Below are 16551 nucleotides of genomic sequence, written 5' to 3' on the forward strand. Positions count from 1 at the left end.
TGCATATGCCAGCTAAGTGTGTCCTCTTTTGTCAGGACTCCCACAAGTCCCATCCTGCATACTTCTGCTTACATTTCAATGTTAAAAAAGGGTCTTGTGCCCCCTCCCCCAACACCTAGCTGCAAGGGAGTCTGGAGAGCTGTTTTTAGTTGGGCACAATGAGAAGATAAAAGGGATGCATATTGGGAAGGCAATGGGCAGTTTCTGCCACAACTCTTAATTTGCCTTGTTGACCTATATAAGTCCACACATCTTCCTTTTTTGCTTAAGCCAGTTTGAGGTAGATGTTTCCAACTTTCAAGAAAAAAAGCCATGACCGATACACCCGCCAAATGCCACCACCAACACCCAATCCAACTCCATCAGAATAATCCTGCCTTCAATTTCCGGTTATAATGGGTGCTTTTCCCACTGCAGCCTGAGGTAGGGCAATCACAGGGACTGAGTTAATCCCGCAGGCAGCCCAGGCAGACAGGTGGCCCCTGCCAGCATGATTGCTGGAATCTAGCTACTAAAGAACATCTGTCAGATGAATGGATAAAGAAGATGTGGCACATATATACAAAAATGAATAACAGCTGTCTTTAAAGCCATCAGCACCATAAACTTCTACCTAGTCACTGCTATTGATCCCATCCGCTGAATCCGACAATGCTACCCAGGGCTTGTTGCTGGCAGGAAAGAAGAGAGAGCAACAGCCATCCCTATTTGCCACTGAAACACGTAAGTATGGTATGGTACATCTACATGATGGGACGCTGTACAGCAATAAAAGAGAATGGGAAAATTCTGTATGTTCTGATATGAAACACATTCCAAGAGGCATTAGTAAGGGGGAAAAAGCAAAGCGCAAAACGGTATATATAGGAGATAATCATTTGTGTTAAAAGGAAGAAAAAATAATATATGTGTAAATATTTGTACCTACCTAAAATATCTCAGGAAGAATATACATTTTGCAAGAAACTGGTGCTATTAGCTGCCTCCAGCGTGAGAACAGAGAACCTAGTGGATGGAAGGGAGGCGTTTTGCACACCCTTTAAACCTTTTATATCTGGACCTTGTGAAACCTATTTGGACCTATTTAGATCTTATGAACCTATCCGAAAAAGAATAAAAATACATTTCTTGAGGTAAATACATTTGTGGTTTGTGGTGGTTTTTGCCTGGGTTTTGTTTTGTTTTTGTTTTGTTTTTCAAGGCAGAACAACAGGAAGAAAGAAATTGGCTGCCAGGGCTGGGAAGAAAAAAAGAAAGAAACAGAGAAAATTAGCATCCATTTAACATACCATAGAAATAATGTCTTGATTAATGGTTGTTTCTATCATATTATTTTCAAAGCATTTACAGACATCAGTTCATTCTCTCTCTCTCTCTCTCTCTCTCTCTCTCTCTCTCTCTCTCTCTCTCTCTTTTACAAGGTGTGGAAAAATGGATCCAGTTCCTTTCACCTCAGAGGTGATGCACAGATGCACGGCTTGAAATCTAAGTCTCCCAGGCTGGCAAGCTCCTCCATCCTGGTATCAGGCCACTGTGCCTTTACCCAGGCTGTTGCCTGTACCCAGAATTCCCTTTCTTCTCCTCCTTATGCCCAGAAGCCACTCTAACATGCCCTCTCTATTGAAAATAGCTGTTCCTTCTTTTAAACCAGGGGTTCACAAAACTTTCCTTTTAAGAGCTGAATACTGCAGTAAATATTTTAGGCTTTGAGGGTCATCTGGTCTGTCTCCTGCAAATACTCCACTCTGCCATTAGGGGGCGAAAGCAGCCACAGACAACACAAACAAATGAGCAAGCCTTGCTCCCATCCAATTTTATTTACCAAAACAGGTGGTGGGCTGGATTTAGCCTTCGGGCAGGTTGGTACTTTGCTGACCCCCTCCTTTGGACCCCAAGGAAAGTTGCCATCTGCTAGCATCATGCCCTGCATTACATTATCCATTAGGGGTTTACCTTCCATCTTCCCCTAGATGCAAACTCCTTGAGGATAAGGACTGCCTTTTACATTTTTCCAAAGAAGACATACAGACGCCAACAGGCACATGACAAGATGTTCAATATCACTAATCTTCAGGGAACTGCAAATTAAAACTACAGTGAGATGCCTCTCACCTGTCAGAATGGCAGTTACCAAAAAGGCAAGAAATAAAAAGTGTTGGCAAGGATGTAGAGAAAAGGGGACCCTCATGTGCTAATGGTGGGAATATAAATTGGTGTAGCTGCTATGGAAAACAGTACGGAAATTCCTTAAAAAATTAAGAAGGGAACTACCATATGATCCAGCTATTCCACTTCTGGGTATATACCCAAAGAATATACCTGTGTTCATCATGGTATTATTTACAATAACCAAGATATGGAAGCAACTAAGTACCCATCAACAGATAAATGAATAAAGAAGATGTGGTATATTTTATACACACACAATGCAATATTACTCAGCCATAAAAAAGGTGAAATCTTCCCATTTGCAGCAACATGGATGGACCTTGAGGGTATTAGGCTTAGTGAAATAAGTCAGCCAGAGAAAAACATATACTGTATGATTTCACTCATATGTAGAATATAAACAACAACAGCAAAATAAATGAACAAACCAAATTAAATGAAAACAAACATGTAAATACAGAGAACAGAGGAGTAGTTACCAGATTGGTGGCGGGGGGGTGGGGAATGGGTAACAGAGATCCACTGTATGGTGAGAGATGAAAGCAAAATGTCTGGTGGCGAGCACACTGTAGTGTACACAGAAGTAGAAACATAATGTTGCACACGTGGAACCTATTTAACATTATAAATCAACAGAAAATAAAAATAACTTTTAAAAGGCTGTCTTTTAGTCCCTTTTAATCCTCCCCCACTAGCCTGAATATCCACTGAATTGATCCAAAGTCACTCAACCCTTCTGCTAAGGAGAGAACCCAGCTCAAAGCTTCCTTTTCTGGGGGCAAGTCTGTGACAGCCAACTCCAGCCCCTACACCCCATGCACCCTTCACCTGAAAAACAGTGTCCTTGTCTGCCCATGTTCTCTGCTTCCAGACCTCCCAGAGTAAGTCAATTAGTGTACTTTCTCTAAAGGCTTGGTAGATTGCCTGAATTAAATTTTTAAAACTATCAAATTCAAAGGCAATCTTGCTGAACCTGGCTACCACACCTCTATCTATGGCCCTCTGACCCTGCCCCTCACATGCTGCCCAGGTGGTTCGTGATTTAATAATCCTGCTTTGGTTGCTGTTAGTTTTCTGGTCCACCTTCATCAGTAGCTAAGTAACATTTATTGAGCACCTACTATAAGCCACATGCTTTGAGCATTTTAAAAAGATAGTCAAGGGTAAGATGAGACTTGTGCTTTGCATTGTATAACCTTTGGTACAGTTGGAATTATTTTTACATTTTGCCTTCAGTTTATAAATATGTTAGAAGAGACCGCTGAAGGGATTTGATATGTCATTTTTGAAAATGTATATTTCACATGTGAGGTCTTTCTGCATATGACAATTGTAGATTAATAATTGTTGTCTGACTAAGTCTAGAGAAAAACAAATAGTTTTTGTGTTGAGTTTGGAAACTACAGAGCTTTATTAAATAATCTTACCCTCACTTTCTAAGATTTCTTTCTGCACTAACGTTTCTATGTTTCCAAAGTCAAGGGCCTCTGGGTTCTGAGACTTGGAAACCCAGAGGATGCAGCCTTTCCTTGGCCCCTGCCCACCATGCTCCACCAGACTCCTATCACTGCCTCCTGCACACAAAGGGCGAGTCTGGAAAACACCTTGTTGATTGAGTCCTGTAACTCCCTCGACACTCCACCCAGCAGCAGGACTGCTGTTCCTCTGGCTCCCGGTAGGGGGCGAGGCTGTTCCCTCCGTCAGCTCCAGGGACCTCCCCAGCCTCCAGCTACTCTCCAGGGTCTGTGGGCCTAGGAGACTCTCCCCAGAGTTTCAATCCTCTTTGTCCCCTCAGCAGTGGCAGCGCTGTCCAAACTTCCCAACGCTGCTGAAATTGCAGCAAAACGAAGACTGTATAGGGAGCTGGCACCCAAGAACATGTTTCCCATCGTGACTGCCACCTGCCTTCAGCCCCTGCAGTCCTGAGGAAAATATATGAAAAGCATATTTGGACACATAGAAATGATGCGTGAAGCTGCCATGACCCCTGAGAGCCCTTGGGCTTTCTTCTCACACTCAGTCACCAGTTCCCTAAGCTCCCACCCCGCTTTCTAGAGCCTGGGCCTGACTACAGAGTCCTTGAGAAGTGACAAGTGTGATGAGTAGTTGAACGTTTTATTTTATTTTAATTCATCCAAATTTAAAGACAAATACTTAATTCAGTTATCGGAAAACTTCATGTTTGGAACAACGAGGGCAGATGAATCTGTTTTTTCAACTGTAAATTTTATAAAATCGAAATACATATCAAGTACTTTCGATGAAAACTTAGAGTCCAGATGAGATGCGCTGTAGGTATAAAATACATAATAGATTTTGAACGCTTACTACAAAAAAAGAAAGCAAAAATATCACATTCATAATGGTTTATATTGATTACATGTGAAAATATTTTGGATATCTTGGGTTAAATAAACTATATTATTAAAGTTAATTTTACCTGTTTCTTTTTCCTGTTTTCACTTTACAGCTGACCCTGGAACAACCCAGGATGAACTGCGTGGGTCCATTGACATGCGTATTTTTAAACACTACAGAGCTACACAATCTGCGGTTGGTTAAATCCAAAGAGGTGGAACCACAGAGACAGAGATACCATGGATACAGAGGGCCAACCATAAATTAGACTCGAATTTTCCACTGCTCAGAGGGTTGAGGCCCCTAGTCCCCCATGATGTTCAAGGGTCAACTGTATTTTTCTAGCAGACAGCACTTTTCTAGACCCTCTTCCGATTTCCCTTTGCATTGGAAACTGGCCAGGAACTCCAGCCGCCCCAGGCAGCGTTGCCCTCCTGCCGTTAAGAGGGTTGTATCCTGAGAAGAAACCGCTCAGCCTGGTGAAAGAGGACAGAAGGAGCATCACCAGGTAGAACTGGGTCTGACCCCCCATGGGAAAGCCAGCCCCACGCCAGCACCCTTCCCATACCTACCCCAGGGACGGGATCCCTACAGGCACACAGTGGACCCTCTCCTGGAGACCCAGGGATGATAAACACTTGGTCCCGGCCCTTTAGGAACACATGGCTTTGTGTGGAGTGTTTCCACAGTCAAGGATAAGAGCAGTGGTACATGCAGGGGCATCTAACTCAGCCCAGGGGGAGCAGGGAACTCTCCCCAGATGAGGTGGCATGGGGGCGAAGCTGGAGGAGACTCAGACCTCTCTCCAGCTGGCCTATATAGTGGCTCTACTAAACCAGATGTAAGAACTTGGGCACGATTGCCCCTCTCCAAGGCTTCGTTTCCATCTTGTAAAATAAGGCGGTTCAAACAGACTCTGCTTAAAAATGCAGTTATTCAATACAACTGTTCTTTTCTCTACATAGCATTGGCAGAGAAGAGGGGCTCCAATCAGGCCCAAGGCCAGGCCTTTACTTTTCTCCAAGAGCTAACTCAGGAGTTCATTTCCATGCCCAGCGCCCAAGCCCAGGTCTGCTTGAAACTCAGGCCAAACGCTCATACAAAGATACACGGAAGGGAGGCTGACTGGGACGAGAGTGCCAGCCCCCCAACAGCAGGACCAACGCTGGGAGTTCAGCTTTCTGTAGCCGCTCTCCTTGCCTCTGGGGAGCACTGCCTTCCAGGAGGCTCCGAGTTGGAAACGTACAAGATGGATTTGGGCACAGATCCCCAACACAAATGCCAGCAGGATTGGAATATCCTGCAAAGTGCTTTCCAGGCTTCTGGTGCCTGAGAAAGACCTGAGAAGCCAGAAGAAGGGGTGGGGAGAGCCTGGTAGTCGAAACCCAGAAACCCAGCTCTAATCCTGATTCAGCCAACCACGAACTCAGTGCCTTGGAAATAACAATAGCAACAACAATAATGTGTGTGTGTTTCCCTCCGGGTGTCAGAGCAGAACAGGCGTGTAGATCAAGTGGGGGTGAGAGACGACAAGTGTACCTCCAGCTACAGAGATCAGGAATGACTTCCTGGCAGGGTAGCATCTGGGGGAACAAGGAAGCCCGGATCCTGGGAGGAGAGGCTGCAGAGGCTGAAACTGAGGCACATCTCCTCTTTCCGTTCTGTTTAGTTTATACGTTCTTCCTGCCGGGAACTTTCTGCAGCAGTGAGCTAACTCTTCTCTATTCTGAGACATAAAGTTAGTTCCAAACTTTAATGCTTGATTATTTACACTTCCCGTTACTACATTTATTGCTCTCAAGAACGTGTGCGACGGTTTACGACTGTGATGCTTTGTGAGTGCCTGGTCCCTTCAACACGACAGGGGATTTGTTTGATACTTTCTTTTGTTCCCTGCCAGCCCGCCATACGATCTCTGGATTGGAAGGAACCCTGAAGATTATTCTAGCCAGACCCCCGTCCTCTTCTCTCCCCCAGACACCTCTGCAAGACTGGTGTGCATGCCGTCTGCCTCTTTATTGCGTGCAAAACAGGATGTTAAAAACAGGTTCTTTCTGTTTCGATATCGGCTGATACCCCAAGACAATAAGAGCCGGCTGCTTCCTGTTTCAAAGTGAGGGTAAGACCATCAAGACTTGGGGAGAACATAGTCAGGTTTTAAGAGCCCAACCCATCCACCTCCGGAAACTTGAAGAAGTTGGAGAGGCAGAGAGAGGGGCTGTTGTCAGATGAGGATTTGGGGAGAGAGGTGTCAAGTCTAGACATCCATGCTCCCCATTGGGGAGGGGCTCCATCATCTCACTGAAAGTCGAGGCAAAGGGCCTGCAGTGACCTCTTGGAAGGCTGGATGCATGTTCCTAGAACATGAGGGACTTGGTAGACTGGTGTCTGACTCACCCTGAGAAATCTAAAGGGCCGTGGCCGGCTAGCTGCTCTGAGGGCAGAGTGAGGAGAGGTTGTGTTGGTGGCCGGCTCTCCCCAAGTTGTCATGGCCACGGATGTGAGAGTTTCCTGTGAACCAGAGCTGGCCCCTCAGGAGGTGTGCCGCCAGATGCTGGGAGATGAAGTAGTCATGTAGGAACCAACAGAAGACACACAACTCCCAGTCAAGCAAACTGCAGGTGCAAAACAGGAACAGAGAGGGACTGGTTGCAAAGAACCCAGGAAGGAACATTCGAGATCAGTCAACTGTCAGACCCCAAGGGCTAGAACAACACCAATCCAGTAAGTCTTTTCCAGCCCCTTTCCTCCTCTCTCCCCCTTCCCAATTCTGGAGGAAGCAGAGGAAGCTCAGGGGAGATGGGAGGAAAATAGAAGCGCCAAGTGAAGAAAAAGAGACAACAGCCCACACCCCTTTTCACTCTGGAGGCCAGCTGAGCTGGGGGAAGGAAATTGTCATCGAAGATTGAGGGGTTGAATCTTTACACTGGAGTGGACCTATTAATTACTAAATACAGCCTGGGTTTTTGTGAAAGAAGTAACTGGATGACTGTTTCATAGATAAGAGTGACAAAGTGAAAAGAAGTCCAATTTTATCAAAGAGCAAGGTAATAACTACAGAAAAGCTTGACAGGACAGTGGGAGACTAAGAATACAATTCATTTCCACTGCATCCTATGAGTCCCTACTAGTCCACTATGATAGTGACATGCATACACATTTTCAGACATCGGGATCATACTCTATATGGCATTCCAATCTTTTTTTCTCAAAGAATAATATATTATGAAGTTTTTCCCCTGGAAGAAAATACTCATCTACAAGTTGAACATTCCACCATATGGACACGCCGTCATTTATTTATCCAATATCTATCCAATGTTTGCTCTTGCAAATCACTCTAAAATCAAATATACTATGCATAAATCTTTGTATACACATTTGATTCCTTGCTAAGGATAAATTCCAAGAGTGGAATTGCTAGATTAATGGGTAGAAATTTTCAAGATTTTTTCTCTTGCTCATCAAAGAGGCATGGGGTCTAGAAACATATTTTTAGGAAGTGAATTGAGCTGTCCAGACCAGCCCTGCAGTGGCTGAGAATTTCGTACCATTGAAATAGCTTCTCTCATGTGAGAGAAGCTACTATTGAGGAGGTTCTTCCCATGCACAGGTTTTAAGGGGAGGGAGCATCACACCTGAACAAGCCCACTATAAAACACAGAGAGAGTGAGAGAGAGAAACTCTTTACATAACTCTTGTATAGCGCCTACGTTCCTGAGTCCCTCACAGGATTGATTTCTTGGGGAGGCAGTATGAAGCATCGTCAACAGCACTGATTCTGGAGTTAGACAGGTCAGCCTTGCCTCTTCCACATCCTGAATGTGTTCTTGAAGCAAGTGGTACTTCACCTCTGTATCCTGTTTCCTCATTTGTTAACTCTCTGTTATGGCTGTACTGTGTCCCCCAAAATCCATATGTTGAAATCTAAACCCTCAGTGCCTCAGAATGTGACTGTATGTGGAGCATTAGTTTTTGAAGAGGTAATGAAGTTAAAATCAGGTCATTAAAGTGGGCGCTCATCCCATATGACCACAGTCCTTATAAGAAGAGAAGCTTAGGATACAGACACAGGAAGAGGAAGGACCATCTGAGCAGACGCCATCTCCAAGCCAAGGGGAAAGGTCTTAGAAGAAACCAACCCTGCTGACACCATGATAGACTTCCAGCCTCCAGAAGTGTGAGAAAATAAATTTATGCTGTGTAAGCCACTCTAGTCTGTGGCACTTTGTGATGGCAGCCCTAGCTAACTAATACCCTTTCCAAATTAGATTAATTCCTGAAGGTTCTTAACAAAATGTCTGGAATTCAGTAATTGCTTGATAAATGGTGTCATTTGTTGTCATATTCTGTGCTTATCTTTAACAGAAAAACTGAAGCCAGGTCAGCTAAATCAGTGGTTCTTAGCTGGGCGTGATTTTTGCCACCCAAGAGATATTTGGCAGTGTCTGGAGATATCTTTGGTTGTCACAAATTAGGGGGAAGGGTGCCACCAGAATCTAGTGATTAGGGATGCTTCTAAACTATGCACAGAACAGCCCACACACAGAACAAAATATCAGTATTGCAGAGGTTGAGAAGCCCTGAGCTAAACCAACACTGGCATTCACCTGAGAGCCAGCACTCATATCCCAATGAGCCCCACATCCCTGTTTTGTGAAATGCCACTTTTGTGAGGCATTTCCTTCCCACTAACTCCAAGGCTGGCTGGTATACCAACAGATAGGCTTGGCCACGCCCCCTGTCTAGCACTCACAGTGTGAAATGATAGAGAGGAATCTAATTACCAGGTGTATTAGTAGGCTTTTACTACAATAATGCTGCCTAATGAACAATTACAAATCTGTGAGGCAAACAAAATAAGCATTTACTTGCTTCTCATGACTTTGAGGGATGGCTGGAATAGTTAGCTTCAAGCTGTGGGTCAAGCTCAGGTCTGCCCCATGCATTTTATTCTGGAGCCTGGGCTGAAGGAACACCAAGAAATGGGCATGTTCTTCCCATGATGGAAGATCCCAGTGGGACAAGCAGAAACAATGATGTCTCCTAAGGCTCAGAACTGACACATGGTCACTTCAGCCCACATTTCATGGCCCAAAACCCATTTGTGGCTCCCTGTTAGCTAGAGGATAAAGTCTAAGTGCCTTAGACTGCCTTCAATCCTGTTTTGGAACCAAATAGACTATAATAGAAAAACATCTGTTTAAGTCTTCAGCAGAACACAAAAGGGCCTCACTGTCCATCTCTGCCATCTCTTCAGCTCTACTGTGGCTGGACTTGCAGTTCCCAAATGGGTCCTTCTTACTATTTCACACCAACAGGACTCTGCAGATGCTGCCACCCTGAAATGTCTTTTCCCCATCTGCTCTTGAAGAATTCCTCTCATTCTCTAGGTACCAGTTCATGTGTCTCCTTTTCTGCAAAGCTCCCCAACCCAACCAGAGCTAAATTTTTGCTTTAGCTATCACTGTAAAGAGAAAATGATCTGTAAGATCACTTCTCATATGCCATTGCCCTTATCTCTGAACAATTAAGGAGTACTCTGAGGACAAAAACAGTGTCCTATTCATGCTCAGGTCCCCAATACCTAAGTACTAATATTTGTTGAATTATTGAGTCAGTAAATGAATGAATGATTCAGTAAATAAATGACTGAATTTTGTGTTCCATTTCAGGTATGTATATACTCCTCCTTAGTTTACTCAGACAACTAGTTGCCTCCCAAAAGCCATTCTCCCCTTCTTCCTTATGAACTAAAGCCTACATTTTAAGCTGAGAACATTATCATTCATTTCTCAACCTTCTTTGCAGCAAGGTGTGCCCATGAAATTAAGTTCTAGATAATAATATATAAGCATAAATGTTGTATGAAACATTCTGAGTGGCATCTTAACAGAGACAGGACAGACCTCTTCCATTCCTCCTTCCCGCTGCCTAGAATCCAGATATAATGGCAAAAGCTTTAGCAGCCATCTTGGACCATGAGGATGGTAGGTGCACATGACAGAGCAGAAAGATAGAAAGCTTGTAGGTCTCTAATTCAGGGAGCTTCCTTAGCAGCCCCACACTACTTACCTCCAAAATTACATTACATGAGACAATAAACCCTTGTATGTTTTAGCAACTGTATTTGAGCTTCTTTTTTACAAACAAACAATTCTAAAGTGTACTTCAAGGTCTCCCTGAGTCCTCACTAGGTGAACACATCTTCCTCTCAATGTGTTATACATTCACTTTCCTATCAGTGGTTTAGGCATTCCCTACACAGTCTTTTAAGGACTGGAGGGGACCCCAACTAGCGAAATAATCTTGAGAAAGAAGAATGGAGCTGGAGGAATCATGCTCCCTGACTTTAGATTATACTACAAAGCTACAGTAGTCAAAACAGTATGGTACTGGCACAAAAAACAGACACATAGAGCAATGGAACAGGATAGAAAGGACAAAAATAGGGGGGACCTTCAATATAGTGGAGAATTAAGTCATGGAGATCAACTTCCTCCCGACAAATACATCAAAAATACATCTACATGTGGAACAACTCTTACAGAACACCTACTGAATGCTGGCAGAAGATCTCAGACTTCCCAAAAGGGAACAGACGCCCTCAGGTGACCTATATACAGGGCGGAGCCAAATCTAAAGCTGAACCCCAGGATCTGTGCGAACAAAGAAGAGAAAGGGAAATTTCTCCCAGCAGCCTCAGGACCAGAGGAACTTGATGTAGCCTGTATCTGTGGAATGCCTGAACAGACAATGAATCATCCCAAAATTGAGATGGTAGACTTTGGGAGCAACTGTAGACTTGGGGTTTGCTTTCTGCATCTAATTTGTTTCTGGTTTTATGTTTATCTTAGTTTAGTATTTAGAGCTTATTATCATTGGTAGATTTGTTTATTGATTTGGTTGCTCTCTTCCTTTTTTTTTAATATATATGTTTTTTTCCTTTTTCTCTTTTTGTGAGTGTGTATGTGTATGCATCTTTGTATGATTTTGTCTGTATAGCGTTGCTTTTACCATTTGTCATAGGGTTCTGTCTGTCCGTTTGTTTTGGGGGGTTTTTTGGGATTTGTTTGTTTTTTTTAGTCTAGTTTTTAGCTCTTGTTATCATTGGTGGATTTGTTCATTGGTTTCGTTGCTCTCTTCTTTCTTTTTTATATTACTTTTTTATTTTTAATAAAATATTTTTTAATTTTTTATTTTAATAACTTTAGTTTATTTTATTATTTCTTTTTTTTCCCCTCTCTTTTCTTCTGAGCCATGTGGCTGACAGGGTCTTCATGCTGCAGCCAGGTATCAGGCCTGAGCCTCTTAGGTGAGAGAGCCAAGTTCAGAACCTTGGTCCACCAGAGACCTCCTGGCCACACGTAATATCAAATGGTGAAAGCTCTCCCAGAGATCTCCATCTCAACGCTAAGACCCAGTTCCACTCAAAAACAAGCAAGCAAAAGTGCTGGACAGCCCGTGCCAAACAACTAGCAAGACAGGAGCACAACTCCACCCATTAGAAGAGAGGCTGCTTAAAGTCATAATAAGTTCACAGACACCCCAAAACACACCACTGGATGCAGTCCACCCCACCAGAAACACAAGATCCAGCCTCATCCACCAGAACACAGCCACCAGTCCCCTCCACCAGGAAGCCTACACAACCCAGTGAACCAATCTTACCCACTGGGGGCAGACACCAAAAACAATGGGAACTACGAACCTACAGCCTGTGAAAAGGAGCCCTCAAAGGCAGTACGTTAAGCAAAATGAGAAGACAGAGAAATACACAGAAGGTGAAGGAGCAAAGTAAAAACCCACCATACCAAACAAATGAAGAGGAAATAGGCAGTCTACCTGAAAAAGAATTCAGAGTAATGATAGTAAAGATGACACAAAATCTTGGAAATACAATGGAGAAAATACAAGAAATGTTTAATAAGGACCTAGAAGAACTAAAGAGCAAACAAGCAATGATGAACAACACAATAAATGAAATTTAAAATTCTCTAGAAGGAATCAATAGCAGAATAACTGAGGCAGAAGAACAATACGTGACTTGGACGATAAAATACTGGAAATAACTAACACAGAGCAGGATAAAGAAAAAAGAATTGAGGACAGTAGGACAGTGTCAGAGACAATTGCAACAACATTAAATGCACCAACATTCAAATTATAGGGGTCCCAGAAGAAGAAGAGAAAAAGAAAGGGACTGAGAAAATATTTGAAGAAATTATAGTTGAAATCTTCCCTAACATGGGAAAGGAAATAAGTCAATCAAGTCCAGGAAGCTCCCACACAGGATAAATCCAAGGAGAAGCATGTCAAGACACATATTAATCAAACTATCAACAATTAAATACAAAGAAAAAGTATTAAAAGCAGCAAGGGAAAAGCAACAAATAACATACAAGGGAATCCCCATAAGGTTAACAGATGATTTCTCAGCAGAAACTCTACAAGCCAGAAGGGTGTGGCAGGACATATTTAAAGTGATGAAAGGGAAAAACTTACAACCAAGATTACTCTACCCAGCAAGGATCCCATTCAGATTCTACAGAGAAATTAAAACCTTTACAGAGAAGCAAAAGCTAAGAGAATTCAGCACCACCAAACCAGCTTTAAAACAAATGCTAAGGAACTTCTCTAGACAGGAAACACAAGAGAAGGAAAAGACCTACAATGACAAACCCAAAACAATTAAGAAAATGGTAATAGGAACATACATATCGATAATTACCTTGAATGTAAATGAATTAAATGCTCCAACCAAAAGACATAGACTGACTGAATAGATACAGAAACAAGACCCATATATATGCTGTCTGCAAGAGACCTGCTTCAGACCTAGGGACACATACAGATTGAAAGTGAGGGGATGGCAAAAGATATTCCATGCAAATGGAAATCATAAGAAAGCTGGAGTAGCAATTCTTGTATCAAACAAAATAGGCCTTAAAATAAAGACTATTACAAGAGACAAAGAAGGACACGACATAATGATCATGGGATCAACCCAAGAAGAAGATATAACAATTATAAATATTTATGCACCCAACTTAGGAGCACCTCAATACATAAGGAAAATGCTCCCAGCCATGAAAGGGGAAATCGACAGTAACACAATCATAGTAGGGGACTTTAACACCCCACTTTCACCAATGGACAGATCATCCAAAATGAAAATAAATAAGGAAACACAAGCTTTAAATGATACATTAAACAAGATGGACTTAATTTATATTTATAGGACATTCCATCCAAAACAACAGAATACACTTTCTTCTTACGTAATCATGGAACATTCTCCAGGATAGATCATATCCTGGGTCACAAATCAAGCCTTGATAAATTTAAGAAAATTGAAATCATATCAAGCATCTTTTCCGACCACAATGCTATGAGACTAGATATCAATTACAGGAAAAAATTCTGTAAAAAATACAAATGCATGGAGGTTAAACAATACACTGCTAAATAACCAAGAGATCACTGCAGAAATCAAGGAGGAAATCAAAAAATACCTAGAAACAAATGAAGATGGCTTCACAGGCAAATTCTATCAAACACTTAGAGAAGAGCTATCACCTATCCTTCTCAAACTCTTCCAAAATATAGCAGAGGGAGGAACACTCCCAAACTCATTCTACGAGGCCACCATCACCCTGATACCAAAACCAGACAAAGATGTCACAAAAAAAGAAAACTACAGGCCAATATCACTGATGAACATAGATGGAAATATCCTCAACAAAATACTAGCAAACAGAATCCAACAGCACATTAAAAAGATCATACACCATGATCAAGTGGGGTTTATTCCAGGAATGCAAGGATTCTTCAATATATGAAAATCAATCAATGTGATAAACCATATTAACAAATTGAGGGAGAAAAACCATATGATCATCTCAATAGATGCAGAAAAAGCTTTCAACAAAATTCAACACCCATTTATGATAAAACCCTCCAGACAGTAGGCATAGAGGGAACTTACCTCAACATAATAAAGGCCAGTCCCTACTGCAGAGCTACCGCTAGAAAAGCGACTTAAAGGGCCCGCGCGCCACAACCCCCTCGGCCCGCCACGCTGCTGCCCGTACTGCTGTTGCTCCGCCTTCTTGGCCTGGCCACTGCTGAACCCGCCATTTACTTCAAGGAGCAGTTTCTGAATGGAAACGGGTGGACTGAGCGCTGGATCGAATCCAAACACAATCGGATTTTGGCAAATTCGTTCTCAGTTCCGGCAAGTTCTATGGTGACCAGGAGAAAGATAAAGGGCTGCAGACAAGCCAGGGTGCCCGGTCTTACACTGTGTTGGCCAGATTCGAGCCCTTCAGCAATAAGTGTCATACACTGGTGGTGCGGTTCACTGTGAAACGCGAACGGAGCATCGACTGTGGGGGTGGCTACTTGAAGCTATTTCCAGATGGTCTGGACCAGAGAGACATGCGTGGAGACTCCGAATACAACATCGTGTTTGGCCCGGACATCTGTGGCCCTGGCACCAAGAAGGTTCATGTCATCTTCAACTACAAGGGCAAGAACATGCTGATCAACAAGGATATCCATTGCAAAGACGATGAATTCACACGCCTTTACATGCTGATTGTGTGGCCTGATAATACCTGTGAGCTAAAGACTGACAACAGCCAGGTGGAGTCAGGCTCCTTGGAAGATGATTGGGATTTCTTGCCCCCCAAGAAGATAAAGGACCCTGATGCTGCAAAGCCTGAAGGCTGGAACGAGTGAGCCAAGACTGATGACTCTACAGACTCCAAGCCTGAGGACTGGGACAAGCCTGAGCACATTCCTGACCCTGATGCTAAGAAGCCCGAGGACTGGGATGGAGAGATGGATGGAGAATGGGAACCAACAGTGATTCAGAACCCAGAGTCCAAGGGGGAGCGGAAGCCCCGGCAGATTGACAACCCAGATTACAAGGGCATTTGGATCCACCCAGAGATTGACAACCCTGAGTATTCCCCTGATAGCAACATCTATGCCTATAAAAACTTTGCTGTACTGGGCTTGGATCTCTGATCTCCAGGCAGGTCAAGTCTGCCACCATCTTTGACAACTTCCTCATCACCAACAATGAGGCATATGCTGAGGAGTTTGGCAATGAGACATGGGGTGTCATGAAGGTAGCAGAAAAACAAATGAAGGACATGCAAGACGAAGAGCAGAGGCTAAAGGAGGAGGAGGGAGGACGAGGATGAGAAAGTGGAGGACGAGAAGGAAGACGCTGCCGCTGGCCAGGCCAAGGGTGAGCTGCAGGGGCCACACTGCTGCCTCCAGGGCTGGACTGAGGCCTGAGTGCTCCAGCCACAGAGCCGGCCATGTACCGTGCAAAATAATGTCTCTATGAGACTGGAGAACTTTCCTTTTTTTCCAGGCAGGTTCCAATTTGGGGTGGATTTTGTTGTTTCCCGCCCTCCCTTTTTATTGTTTGTTTGTTTTTTTTAACTGATGTTTTGTCTCTGAATCTCCTTCAGCCCTCAACCCTGGCCTTCATCTTTCTTGATTTGACATCTTTGCTTTCTGTTGCCCCCTTATCTCCCCAGATCCCTTAGTTCCCCTCCAACTTGGGGACTCGGGGTGGGGTGGGGTGTGGAGGAGATGCCCCAGGCCCAAGGTTCCATCTGCTCTCCTTCCTGGATCCCACAGGGGGGTAGGAGAAGAGGGTGACATCACCAGCTCCCCAGCACTGAGAAAGAATGGGGCTCCTAAGGCCTGAGCTCTGACCTCCCTCTCTCCTCTCTCGCCTGCCCCCAAGACTGGGCCACTTCCGAGTGGCGCAGCAGGTTCTAGCTTGGCTCATACTGAGAATGTAAGAACGACAAATGAAATTTCTATTAAATTAAGTTTGGTGTCTTCAAAAAATAAAATAAAATAAAAACATAATAAAGGCCATATATAACAAACCCAGAGCCAACATCATTCTCAATGGTGAAAAACTGAAACCATTTCCACTAAGATCAGGCAAAAGACAAAGTTGCCCACTCTCACCACTATTAGTCAACAAAGTAT

The 16551-nt window shown here is 43.5% G+C and overlaps 1 pseudogene; it reads left to right on the top strand.

Moving 5' to 3' along the window:
- The first annotated feature begins 7015 nt into the window (after positions 1-7015).
- Positions 7016-15837, top strand: LOC112397161 (calreticulin pseudogene; annotated as a pseudogene).
- Positions 15838-16551: the final 714 nt, after the last annotated feature.

Source organism: Neophocaena asiaeorientalis, unplaced genomic scaffold, assembly GCF_003031525.2.
Source record: "Neophocaena asiaeorientalis asiaeorientalis breed wild unplaced genomic scaffold, Neophocaena_asiaeorientalis_V1.1 scaffold177, whole genome shotgun sequence".
NCBI lineage: Eukaryota > Metazoa > Chordata > Mammalia > Artiodactyla > Phocoenidae > Neophocaena > Neophocaena asiaeorientalis.